Raw genomic sequence first — 14,516 nt, forward strand, 5'->3', positions numbered from 1 at the left:
CATGAAACAATATACAAGAGTTGAGCAGGTGCTGGTAGCGCCCCGCCTAAGTCTTTTTTGCCGCACTGGGGCACCCCTCTCCCAGCTGCTGTGGGTTCAGGCTGCTAATGGCTTATACATACGCTTCTCCTCTGAGATTGTCCTTGACATGCACCTCCAACCCCTGGTCGTTCCCACAAGGGCTGGCCCTCAGCAATGACTGACTGATGAAGGCATATAATATCCTAGTTGCCTTGCCTCTGAGTGGTTCATACTCTGTGATACAGTTTATGCTTCTGAGCTCCTCACGGGATCAGACTGAGATTTCTCATGGAAGCACATTTTTTGCCTAGATTTTCCCCCTGCCCACCTCACTCACAGTCCTGTAGGTTTCTCCTGAGAGTATTCTTTCAGTAAAGGACTTGCATGTGAGTCTCTGAATCTGAGTCTCTGAGTCCTGGACCTGAGTTAGAGAGGAATTTGAGATAGCTCCCCAGAAGGTTCAGAGTGAAGGCAATAGATGAGTGGGTGGGGCAGCTCCTCCCTTCCCTGCATCTCTGCTACTTCCTTCCTCTTTCCTCACTGCCTCTGTTGTCCTATGACATCTCGGTTGGTTCTAGATGTTTGGGACAGTTTTTGGGGAGCTCACCAACAGCACGTGGCATAAGTGGTCACCTTGGAGCCCTTTCATTACAGACCAGAAGTTCTCTCTTGAGCTGTAGAAAGTCTTTCATGCAGAGGCGATCCTTTAATAAGGCTGCCAAACAGTAATGGTTAATGTATTGGGGCCGGGGAGTGAGCAGTTTCCTTTGACAGCCAGAGACCGGACCAGGCAGATAAGAGAGAAAGTACAGAACCACGTTTTGGTGTTTAATTTGGCATCCCATAGCTCATTTTAATTACTTGGAAATAATTATCTCTGGCACGCAGCTTGGTTTGTCTTCGTGTAACTTGTGAGTCTTTCTTGCATGTTTGACTAAATCAAGCAGGTTGAAAGGAAGGGCTGAAGCCAAATGACATGTTCAGTGGTAAAGTGCAGAAAGTGCAGAAAGCGGGGGACCTGAAAGAGAAGACTTGAGGCATTGTGTCTTTGTGTCCGAGGCAAAGAGCACTAGCTGTTGAAATTAGAAGCAGGAGAGTCTTGAGGCTATTTTAGGAGCCAAGCTGTCAGAGCTGAGTGAGGGGGGTGGCATTGGGGGATAATGGAAAAGAGGCAGTCACCAAGGGGGACCCTGAAGGACAGCAGGCAAGAGCATGGGTTTTGGGGTTGGGGAGATAGGAATTTGAATCCTCATTCTATCACTTACTTGCTTAGTTGCTTTGAAAGATGAAATGACTTTATCAAAGTTTGTTTCCTTATATTATAAAATTAGAAAATGTCTTTGGTGCCATATCATCTTCCTTCTGTGTGCGACTTCTATCATAAATGCTGATTATCCTGCTGCTGCTAAGGGCTAGGGAGAGAATGGCATGTGGGTCACTTCTTCCCTATCTGGTGCCATGCAGACATTACTAATCAATCACAATTTTCTCTATCATCAAGCCTGAGTGTGGCCTCAAAGTCTTTAAATAGCCCTTCTACCAGATACTCCCAATCTATGTGAGTTGGCATGCTCAGTGAAATAATGACTTCTGCTTTACAATGTTCCTCTTCTTTGATGTTTGGTATTCCCGTCTGTAAAATGAGTGTGAAGGGTTATCACTTTCAAGTTTTTCTAATTTGGTAGTCCAGTATTTAAAGAGGCAGAGAAATGGATCATCAGAGGTGGGATTATTTTGGCTCCCATGCCTTGTTTGATGCTCTGCAGATAATAACTCAGTTGCTAAAGCTGAGGCTGCTTACAAGAGGGAGGAGAAGTAGTCCAGGAAATTGGGGTCAGGAAATAGTGAGGATCCATGTTCTCATCTCCAATCTCCCGTCCCCTCTGGCCTGCTTGTCTTACCACATCCGCATCCATAACCTAATATGTCAGCCCCCACATAGTCCCAAATTGTCCCTCTCTGAGAACCATGTCATGGGTGAAGGTTTCCATCAGAGGGAGGAGCTGCCTCAATTTCAAAGCCTTCTTCTGCCTGGATCCTGCCTGCTCAGTTACTCACTGGCCTCCATGACTGGCCTTGAAATCTGTGAGCTATAACTGGCCTGACCCTGACTTTCTGTCAGTAAGCCTTGCATTGTTCTTAAAGGTTGATTTAACTTTTAAATAATATAGTTAATATGCCTTCATGGCAGTAAAATTAGAAAATAGTGGTAAACCAAAGACACAGTTCGCTGTTAAAAAGTGGTCATCTATTTTCTATCTAGACTTTCTGTGTATATGTGTATAGTTAAGATAATGTTTTATGAGCATATTTCCATGTTTCTAAATATGCTCTACTCTATTGAAAATGTCATCATCCAGGTTTGGTTTCTTCTGTTGCTTGCACTTTCCTTTTGTGCAGTTCACTGAAACTTTTATTGAGTTCTGTGCTGGTGCTGAGTCTCTGTGACCCACCGAGCCCAGAGCCTGGTAGGGGCGCCTGGTAGGGGCAGATAGACATGAAAGAACTGATGATGATACAGCTGGATCAAGTCTAGTAGAGATGGACACAAAATTTTCCAGGGGCCGAGGTTGCTGAGTGCTGAGCTGAGACTAGAAGGAACAGGGATCCTTCAGGGAGAAAGTTAGCAGAAATGTGAGGATGCACCGGCCCTTGAAGGAGTGTGACTTGCTGAGGTTAGGCTGTGCAGAGGGGGTGGAGTGGGGAAAATAAGCCAGGGCTGCAAATGTTTGGTTCACGACTAGGCCCTCTGTCTTGCAGTAGGCCGTCAATTAACATCTGATGAGTGAATCAGTGTTCCTAGGACTGACATTGTCTCTATCTTCTTTTCTGTACCTTGGCCTCAGCATTAAATTGGAGTAGGGTTGCACGTACCCAACCAGGACTGGGGACTGAGGTTGCCTGCATGGCTCGTGCTTCACGCAAGAATGTGTCAGCGTCCTTCCTATGGCTCATTGGGCCTCCATCATCATTCACGTGGACCAACTGGTAGCTTCTGCTTCTTCATTGGTTTGAGTCCACTTTGTCCTTGCCCCTAGGTACAGCCTTCATCCATTGATTTACTGGAGTTAGTTTGTGAGTATCCTGGCTTCTTCACCCCTCGGGGATAACTTGGAGGTTCTCTGGCTCTTGTTAAATTCCAGTTAGTCTGCATAGTAACATGCCTTTTATTGACTGTTTTTGTTTACCTGTCCTGTTCTCTATTCCCCCACTGGTGTTTGCTAGGATTCTGTCCCAAATAAACTAATTGAACGTAAATTCCATCTCAAGGTCTTAGGAAGAGGCCACACTTTGTGACTCAGTGGGGTAAGCCAAAGATGGCTGACTGGTCTTTCTGTAATCCTGTCTTAAAATAACCTGAACCAGAACCAAGTTCACACACTTGAAGTACTTCCTTCCAGACCCCTTTTCTTGACTAATGGCTCAGGATGAGCTTAACTAGTATGTATGCCGAGATGGAGTATTGCAAGAACAATCCTGTTTCCATGCATCATAAGGTAACATAGATGTCATCGAAAGGGGTTTGCTTGGATCTGAAGCAATAGAAAAGCCCCTGTTGGCTTCATTACTGTGTCTGCCAAACACTTTTATAAAAAAAAAAAAAAGATTCCAGAAGTGAAAATATTAGCATGTAACTACGTCCTGGCTGGTTGGCAAAGAGGAGCTTGTATGTGATTTCCATGAAGGATGTGAGTTCCAAACGAAGAAAATGGTTCAGTTAGTTAAAAAAAAGAAAGAAAAAAAAAATGAAATTTACATCTGAGACATGAAAAATTTTAAAGGTAGTTTATTTCTTTCTGCAGCACATAGAATTCTAATATCCAGGGCCCATATGAGGACAGGTTGAAAAGTGAAGGGTGTTCATTTTGGTCTGGGAAAGGACATGACCGAAGTTTGTAAACCAGTGTGTTTACATAATAATCTCATTTAATTCCCTCTAGCACTCCCTGGGATAAATAGCCTTCTTCCAGTTTGGCAAGTGGGAAAAGGAATCCAGTGAGACCATGTGCTCAAGCTGGGTGTGCAGCCCTGGTTTATGTGACCCTGATCTTGATGTCTGTGGTTTGCCTACCTCATCTAAATAGTTTTCCTAAAATCTGAATAATGAGTTTTTAGACATACATTCCTCACTGTTTGAATGTGGCACCCTTGGCGTAGAAAAGAGGTCAAAGTGGATGAACCAGTGGAACTTATTCCCATCTGTTTAACATATTTATATCACGAGCATTTTTGGTCTTGTGAGCTAAAGTAAGACAATTGGATTTTCCTCCAGGTGTAAAGAGCAACTCTTGAGCCTTTTTGGAAGGGGCAGTGACCTGGTCTGATTTATTTTTTAAAGGAGGGCTTAGTAAAGTCTTAAGTATTGGATAGTAAGTATTTTAGGCTCCCTAAGCCATACTGTCTCACAAGCACTTAATTCTGCTGCTGTATCATGAAAATAGCCATAGACAATACTTAAACAAATGGCTATATTCCAAACAAACTGTGTTTTTAAAACCAGGTGGCTGATTCAGGTGTTAAAAGGGCATGTTGACTACTGGGTGAAGATTATAGGTGGGGAAAGGATGGAAGCATGAGACTGATAAGGAAGCTCTGATAGTAAATCTAGTAAAAGATAATAGTAGCTTGTGCCATGATGGTATTAGGTGAGATTAGGAGAGAAGGACAGGTTTGGGATATAGTTCGGAGTGGAAGCCTGAAGGGCTTGCTGAAGGATTGGATGTGAGAGTTGAAGAAAAAAACCAAGAAGGACGCTTGTCTTTGGAGGTCGGACAACTGAGTGACGGGTGCCATTTCCTGAGATGGTGAAAACTGGGGGGAGGAGCAGGTCCTTTACTTCTAAATTCAAGCCCAGATCTGCTTTAGCATCTCTGGGTGGGGTTTGGGTATTGCTTGTTTTATCGCAAATGCAAAATGCAAACTTAGATGTGAATGGACTCCAACAGGATCACGTAAAAATGTTTTTAAATTGATTTTATTTGAGCTTCAAATATGACAGTGCATCACTTCATGCTTTGCATCAGATATACTTTGGCAGATGTAACAACCCTCTTCTGCCCCCCACTTGCCACTGGGGAGTTGCTGGAGTGAAAAGGTACCAATAATTCAGTGTTGTTGCCCCCCAGCAGGTAGCACCTTGCTATATTTGAAACAGGTGCTCAGAATATGTTAGAAAACACTGAGCTGTTATTTTGTTTTTATTTTTTTAATTTATTTTTTTATAGAGCAGGCTCTTATTAGTCATCAATTATTATACACATCAGTGTATACATGTCAATCCCAATCGCCCAATTCATCACACCACCACTCCCACCCCCCCACCACTTTTCCCCCTTGGTGTCCATACGTTTTTTTTCTTTAAATCTGTGTCTCAATTTCTGCCCTGCAAATCTGTAACATTTTTCTAGGTTCCACATATATGCGTTAATATACGATATTTGTTTTTCTCTTTCTGACTTACTTCACTCTGTACGACAGTCTCCTGATCCATCCACGTCTCAAAAAATGACCCAATTTCGTTCCTTTTTATGGCTGAGTAGTATTCCATTGTATATGTGTACCACATCTTCTTTATCCATTCACCTGTCGATGGACATTTAGGTTGCTTCCATGACCTGGCTATTGTAAATAGTGCTGCAATGAACATTGGGGTGCATGTGTCTTTTTGAATGATGGTTTTCTCTGGGTTTATGCCCAGTGGTGGGATTGCTGGATCATATGGTAATTCTATTTTTAGTTTTTTAAGGAACCTCCATACTGTTCTCCATAGTAGCTGTATCAATTTACATTCCCACCAACAGTGCAAGAGGGTTCCCTTTTCTCCACACCCTCTCCAGCATTTGCTGTTTGTAGATTTTCTGATGATGCCCATTCTAATTGGTGTGAGGTGATACCTCATTGTAGTTTTGATTTGCATTTCTCTAATAATTAGTGATGCTGAGCAGCTTTTCATGTGCTTCTTGGTCATCTGTATGTCTTCTTTGGAGAAATGTCTATCTAGGTCTTCTGCCTATTTTTGGATTGGGTTATGCATTTTTTAAATATTGAGCTGCGTGAGCTCTTTATATATTTTGGAGATTAATCCTTTGTCCGTTGATTCATTTGCAAATATTTTCTCCCATTCTGAGGGTTGTCTTTTTGTCTTGTTTATGGTTTCCTTTGCTGTGCAAAAGCTTTGAAGTTTCATTAGGTCCCATTTATTTATTTTTGTTTTTATTTCCATTACTCTAGGATGTGGATCAAAAAAGTTCTTGCTGTGATTTATGTGAAAGAGTGTTCTTCCTGTGTTTTCCTCTAAGAGTTTTATAATGTCCGGTCTTACATTTAGGTCTCTAATCGCTTTTGAGTTTATTTTTGAGTATGGTGTTAGGGAGCGTTCTAATTTCATTCTTTTACATGTAGCTGTCCAGTTTTCCCAGCACCACTTATTGAAGAGGCTGTCTTTTCTCCATTGTATATCCTTGCCTCCTTGGTCATAGATTAGTTGACCATAGGTGCGTGGGTTTATCTCTGGGCTTTCTATCTTGTTCCATTGATCTATGCTTCTGTTTTTGTGCCAGTACCATATTGTCTTGATTACTGTAGCTTTGTAGTATAGTGTGAAGTCAGGGAGTCTGATTCCTCCAGCTCGGTTTTTTTCCGTCAAGACTGCTTTGGCTATTCGGGGTCTTTTGTGTCTCCATACAAATTTTAAGATTTTTTGTTCTAGTTCCGTAAAAAATGCCATTGGTAATTTGATAGGGATTGCATTGAATCTGTAGATTGCTTTGGGTAGTATAGTCATTTTCACAATATTGATTCTTCCAATCCAAGAACATGGTATATCTCTGCATCTGTTGGTATCATCTTTAATTTCTTTCATCAGTGTCTTATAGTTTTCTGCATACAGGTCTTTTGTCTCCCTGGGTAGGTTTACTGCTAGGTATTTTATTCTTTTTGTTGTAACGTTAAATGGGAGTGTTTCCTTAATTTCTCTTTCAGATTTTTCATCAGTAGTGTATAGGAATGGAGGAGATTTCTGTGCATTAATTTTGTATCCTGTAACATTACCGAATTCATTGATTAGCTCTAGTAATTTTCTGGTGGCATCTTTAGGATTCTTTATGTATAGTATCATGTCATCTGCAAACAGTGATAGTTTTACTTCTTTTTTTCCAATTTGTATTCCTTTTATCTCCTTTTCTTCTCTGATTGCTGTGGCTAGGACTTCCAAAACTTTGTTGAATAATAGTGGTGAGAGTGGACATCCTTGTTTTGTTCCTGATCTTAGAGGAAATGCTTTCAGTTTTTCACTATTGAGAATGATGTTTGCTGTGGGTTTGTCATATATGGCCTTTATTATGTTGAGGTAGGTTCCCTCTATGCCCACTTTCTGGAGAGTTTTTAATCATAAATAGGTGTTGAATTTTGTCAAAAGCTTTTTCTGCATCTATTGAGATGATCATATGGTTTTTTTTTTGTTTTTTTGTTTTTTTGTTTTTTACAGTGTGCAGGCCTCTCACTGTTGTGGCCTCTCCCGTTGCGGAGCACAGGCTCCGGACCCGCAGGCTCAGCGGCCATGCCTCACGGGCCCAGCCGCTCCGCGGCATGTGGGTTCCTCCCGGACCGGGGCACGAACCCTTGTCCCCTGCATCGGCAGGCGGACTCTCAACCACTGCGCCACCAGGGAAGCCCGATCATATGGTTTTTATTCTTCAATTTGTTAATATGGTGTATCACATTGATTGATTTGCATATATTGAAGAATCCTTGCATCCCTGGGATAAATCCCACTTGATTGTGGTTTATGATCCTTTTAATGTGTTGTTGGATTCTGTTTGCTAGTATTTTTGCATCTATATTCATCAGTGATATTAGTCTGTAATTTTCTTTTTTTGTAGTATCTTTGTCTGCTTTTGGTATCAGGGTGATGGTGGCCTCATAGAATGAGTTTGGGAGTATTCCTTCCTCTGCAATTTTCTGAAAGAGTGTCAGAAGGGTGGGTGTTAGCTCTTCTCTAAATGTTTGATAGAATTCACCTGTGATGCCATCTGGTCCTGGACTTTTGTTTGTTGGAAGATTTTTAATCACAGTTTCAATTTCATTACTTGTGATTGGTTTGTCCATATTTTCTGTTTCTTCCTGGTTCAGTCTTGGAAGGTTATACCTTTCTAAGATTTTGTCCATTTCTTCCAGGTTGTCCATTTTATTGGCATAGAGTTGCTCGTAGTAATCTCTTAGGATGCTTTGTATTTCTATGGTGTCTGTTGTAACTTCTCCTTTTTCATTTCTAATTTTATTGATTTGAGTCCTCTCCCTCTTTTCCTTGATGAGTCTGGCTAATGGTTTATCAATTTTCTTTATCTTCTCAGAGAACCAACTTTTAGTTTTATTGATCTTTGCTATTGTCTTCTTTGTTTCTATTTCATTTATTTCTGCTCTAATCTTTATGATTTCTTTCCTTCTGCTAACTTTGGGTTTTGTTTGTTCTTTTTTCTCTAGTTCCTTTAGGTGTAAGGTTAGTTGTTTATTTGAGATGTTCTTGTTTCTTGAGGTAGGCTTGTATAGCTATAAACTTCCCTCTTAGAACTGCTTTTGCTGTATCCCATATGTTTTGGATCATCGTGTTTTCATTGTTACTTGTCTCTAGGTATTTTTTGATTTCCTCTTTGATTTCTTCAGTGATCTCTTGGTTATTTAGTAATGTATTGTTTAGTCTCCGTGTGTTTGTGTTTTTTACGTTTTATTCCCTGTAATTGATTTCTAATCTCATAGCATTGTGGTCAGAAAATATTCTTGATATGATTTCAGTTTTCTTAAATTTACTGAGGCTTGATTTGTGACCCAAGATGTGATCTATGCTGGAGAATGTTCTGTGCGCACTTGAGAAGAAAGTGTAATCTGCTGTTTTTGGATGGAATGTCCTATAAATATCAATTAAACCTATCCGGTTTGTTGTGTCATTTAAAGCTTGTGTTTCCTTATTTATTTTCATTTTGGATGATCTGTCCATTGGTGTAAGTGAGGTGTTAAATTCCCCCACTATTTTTGTGTTACTGTCGATTTCCTCTTTTAGACCTGTTAGCAGTTGCCTTTTGTATTGAGCTGCTCCTATGTTGCGTGCATATATATTTATAATTGTTATATCTTCCTCTTGGATTGATCCCTTGATCATTATGTAGTGTCCTTCCTTGTCCCTTGTAACACCCTTTATTTTAAAGTCTATTTTATCTGGTATGAGTATTGCTACTCCAACTTTCTTTTGATTTCCATTTGCATGGAATATCTTTTTCCATCCCTTCACTTTAAGTCTGTATGTGTCCCTACGTCTGAAGTGGGTCTCTTGTAGACTGCATATACATGGGTCTTGTTTTTGTATCCATTTAGCAAGCCTGTGTGTTTTGGTTGGAGCATTTAATCCATTCACGTTTAAGGTAATTATCGATATGTATGTTCCTATGACCATTTTCTTAATTGTTTTGGGTTTGTTTTTTTAGGTCTTTTTTTCTCTTGTGTTTCCCACTTAGAGAGTTTCTTTAGTATTTGTTGTAGAGCTGGTTTGGTGGTGCTGTATTCTCTGAGCTTTTGCTTGTCTGTAAAGCTTTTGATTTCTCCATCGAATCTGAATGAGATCCTTGCCTGGTCAAATAATCTTGGTTGTAGGTTCTTCCCCTTCATCACTTTAAGTATATCATGCCACTGCCTTCTGGCTTGTGGAGTTTCTGCTGAGAAATCAGCTGTTAACATTATGGGAGTTCCCTGGTATGTTGTCATTTTTCCCTCACTGCTTTCAAGAATTTTTCTTTGTCTTTAATTTTTGCCAATTAGATTGCTATGTGTCTCGATGTGTTTCTCCTTGGATTTCTCCTGTATGGGACTCTCTGCACTCCTGGACTTGGGTGGCTATTTCCTTTCCCATGTTAGGTAAGTTTTCGACTGTAATTTCTTCAAATATTTTCTGAGGTCCTTTCCCTCTCTCTTCTCCTTCTGGGACCCCTATAATGTGAATGTTGTTGCATTAATGTTGTCCCAGAGGTCCCTTAGGCTGTCATCATTTGTTTTCATTCTTTTTTCTTTATTCTGTTCCACAGCAGTGAATTCCACCATTGTGTCTTCCAGGTCACTTACCTGTTCTTCTGCCTCAGTTATTCTGCTATTGATTCCTTCTATTGTAGTTTTCATTTCAGTTATTGTATTGTTCATCTCTGTTTGTTCTTTAATTCTTCTAGGTCTTTGTTAAACATTTCTTGCATCTTCTTGATCTTTGCTTCCATTCTGTTTCCAAGGTCCTGGATCATCTTCACTATCATTATTCTGAATTCTTTTTCTGGAAGGTTGCCTATCTCCACTTTGTTTAGTTCTTTTTCTGGGGTTTTATCTTGTTCCTTCATCTGGTACATAGCCCTCTGCCTTTTCATCTTGTCTGTCTTTCTGTGAATGTGGTTTTCGTTCCACAGGCTGCAGGATTGTAGTTCTTCCTGCTTCTGCTGTCTGCCCTCTCCTCTTACTACTTCTATTCAGTATTATATTAGAGTTCCCTTTGTTGTCATATCAAGAGGAATTGAGTTTCTATAAAGGTAGTCCAGTCCCCAATACTTTATGGAGCTTCTGATCTCAAAGGGACAGAGTGCTTCCAAGACTCTGAGGACCCCCACCTTCACCATAAAATCTTCACAGAAGAGGGTCTGCCATTTACTCACGGAGCTGCTGCAGGTGCTCATCACTGTTAGACTCAGGCATGGCAGTGATCCACTGAGCTGTTAAATATGGTTGTATACCTTATTTAGAGATCATGTGGTTCTGACTTATATATAATGGGTTTGGGACTTCACATTATCTTTGACTTTCTTTCGTCAATACATTCAGTGTAAATGTAATTACAACACTTCAAAGTAAAAGAGAAGTAAATAATTTCCTTTACTTTTCTCTTTCCCTGTTGTGAATTTTTGTGTGGATGCTGTGTGTGTGTGTGTGTGTGTGTGTGTGTGTACGTGTTGAGCTGACAAAAATGCTTCCAGTGGTGTGCATCCTCAGGGAATATATGTATCCTGAGCTATGTGATCCTGAGCTAGGAAAAGTGTGGCTGGGATACCTTTTCCTCATATTTCAGAAACAAAAAATTGGGGACCAATTATACATGCTTTAATAATTTCTGGGAGATCAAACCCATATAAGTAAAGTTAGGTCAAGGGGTTATTTTTTTAATATCACAGTAAAATTTTGTGAATTTATAGTAAAATTGTCTTGAGTAGCAAGTAATCCCTCCAGCTCATGATGTTGCTGAGATCTTTAGGAAGGCTGTTATAGCATCAGGTGTAATATGTCTTCATAGTCAGACTATTACCGTAGCAGTGATGACTTCTAGAAGACTTTGGTTTCTGGGGGTAACTTAAAATATGACAGAGACCATATGAGGCAGAATCTCTTAGAATTTATTAGTATCATGACTCCATACATTCCCTAGGAATGAAGGAATTAATGCTCAGGTCCATTCCTGATGCAGAAAGAGAAGTGTGCACAAGGATTTTCTAATAGAACTTTCCCAGGTGTCTTTCCAGTGGTTGGTTCCTCCACTATCATGGTAATTGACAAAAACAAAAGCGACAGGAGGAAAGGTTTCTGGATCAGCCTTTGCAGGGAACTTGTCCACACAGTTTTGCTCTTTGTTATTGTAAATGGCCCATGACAGATTCCTCAGCACCCCATGCTGCACACTGCAAACTCTGAAATTCCTAGATTTCATATGCCATAGTATAGGGGGAGACACATATACTTTGCTCTTAACACTTAATTCCGTGGCTTACACCTTAACACGTTATACACTAAAGTTCCTGCTTCCCCGGACAGTAAATTATCCTAAAGTTTAGAAATATGTTTACTTAATAGATCTATTCTAATATGATTAACTGGCAACAAAAAGAACAAAGTACAGACTTTCTGCAGCAAGGTAGAGCTAGGTGAGAACTGCAGATAGAAAGCACATGAAAGTTGAGTTACGAAATCTTCATATACTTAACATGAGACTGCTGTATGATTAACATTTTTCTACTTACCAATAATACAGTTTGGTGAGTTGCATATTCATAATCATTAGATATTTTAAAAGCTGCCAGCTCACGTGAGTAGGCTTAAAGTGTTCATGTAATTTCTTTTGGACTTAGACTACTTTGTAGCATATTTTGGTTCCGGTCACTTCTATTAATCCACAGGGTCATGTTACTTTCTCATTTTACCCTCCAACTGATGACTTCCTTGGAATTTAGCTACTAACCTTTTTCTTCTTGGTCCATACAAAGAAGTACAGAATGGATCAGGTTGATTATCTAAGTTAAATTTGTTTTTTGGTGGTAAGAACACTTAACGTGAGATCTACCCTCTAACAACATTTTCAATATACATTACAGTCTTGTTGATTATAAGTACAGTGTTGAACAGCAGAGCTCTAGAACTTTCTCATCTTGCTTAGCTGACCGAGGGTTTTTACTTGGTTGAGACAGCCTCACTTTCCACGTGATTTTTTCTCTGTGTTGCGTGAGGATCTTTCGGTAGAGGAGATTATCATTAGAGTCTTCCCTCCGGGAAGGTGTACATTGAGCCCTCAGTAGTTTTACAATAATTTTTCTAAATGAGCTGTAAATCTGCCTAGTTGTAGATGTGTATATTTGTTCATTTGTATTTATTTGCAGTCAGTAATACACTCACATGAGTTTTTAGAATAAAAATTATAGTGTCACACAGCAAAAAGATTCTCTCTCCCCTCTGTCCCCCTTCGGCCCCTTATTCATTATCCTCAAACAAAGGTAGTATATTCCTTTTTTTTTTTTTTTTTTTTTTGCGGTACGTGGGCCTCTCACTGCTGTGGCCTCTCCCGTTGCGGAGCACGGGCTCCGGACGCGCAGGGTCAGCGGCCATGGCTCACGGGCCCAGCCGCTCCGCGGCATGTGGGATCCTCCCAGACCGGAGCACGAACCCGTGTCCCCTGCATCGGCAGGCGGACTCCCAACCACTGCGCCACCAGGGAAGCCCAAAGGTAGTATATTCTTTTATGTGCTTCCAGAGATGTTTTTAATGTATATATAAGCAGATAAAATCATACTTCCCTCTCTCATACATCGCTGACATCATACATACTGGTTTAACATTGTTGTTTTTTTCTACTCAATAACACGTCTTGCAACACTGACGCTTTGCATACAGTACCTAAAGAGACCTCACTTACAAAAAATAACCTTAGGTAGTTCTACCCTTAACTAGTCCACATTCCTTCATCTTAGGTTGAAACTTATCACAATAGATTGTAAAAAAGCTGGCTTAAATCCGGATCTGTCTAAGCCATTTCTCTGGTCTCTCAGTAGACCTCAGTTGCACGTGAAAATGAAAAGGAGCGTGGTAGGGTAACCACCTATTACAAAGACAGTGAGGCTAGTTCAGCTTGATTTGATTTTAGGGGAGCCATGTTCTAGAGAGGGGTACTATAATTTTAAATGCTCTCAAAACATTTAAAAATATTTCTAATGGAATTGTTTAAATTTATTTTTCTAAGTATATAATTTCTAAGAAGTATAGTTGTACAATATATAAGTTTCAGGTGTACAACATTCACAATTTTTAAAGGTTATACTCCATTTATAGTTATTGTAAAATATTAGCTATATTCCCTGTGCTGTACGATACATCATTATAGCTTATTTATTTTATATAGTTTGTTCCTCTGAATACCCTACCCCTGTCTTGTCCCTCCTCCACTTACCTCTCCCCACTGGTAACCATGTACTATATGTTGACACTTAAATGTGGAGTCTAAGAAATAAACTAGTGAATATAACAAAAAAACCCCACAAACTCTTATGGAATTTTTGCAGACAACCAACATCTAGGCAATGGTCTCTCTTTAAAAAATCCTCTGCTCCATTCTTTCTCCTGGAAGATTTCCCATTCCACATGTTCAGGGATTACTATAATAGCGTAACTGTGTAACAACTGCAAGCTCTTGCCAAAACCTGAATGTATGTTCCTTGGCTGTGAGCCTTGCTCTCCTAGCCTTCTGAGCCACAGATGTCCTCCTCAGCTATCTCAGGCTTCTAGTCCCTCTTAGCTATAATTATGTTATCTTTATTGGATAGATGAGAATTTGCTCTTAGAGCCACTGTGTGTGGTTGGGCAGGATGTTCTGTGCACAACTCCAGAGAGTGTCATTCATGATGTAGCCTCCCCTAGGTTAGTATATTTATGCTAATAACATGTACTCTATTATATACAATATAGACAGATAATACTTAAACTCATACATAATTATATTACACACTGTATGCTAATGTATTAAATAAAATATGTAATTATATTAAAAAATACACATGTTATATAGTGTATATAATATTTATTATGACATTTTTCCAATTTGCATTAGCAGAGAGTAAAGAACAGCAGTGACCTTGTTGTCTGTGGTAAAGAAGATGTGAGCAGGAGAGGAACTGATATGTTCTACTCCTGGACTGCCACCTACCATCATTTCTACG

This window comes from Delphinus delphis, chromosome 10 (assembly GCF_949987515.2).
Source record: "Delphinus delphis chromosome 10, mDelDel1.2, whole genome shotgun sequence".
Classification (NCBI taxonomy): domain Eukaryota; kingdom Metazoa; phylum Chordata; class Mammalia; order Artiodactyla; family Delphinidae; genus Delphinus; species Delphinus delphis.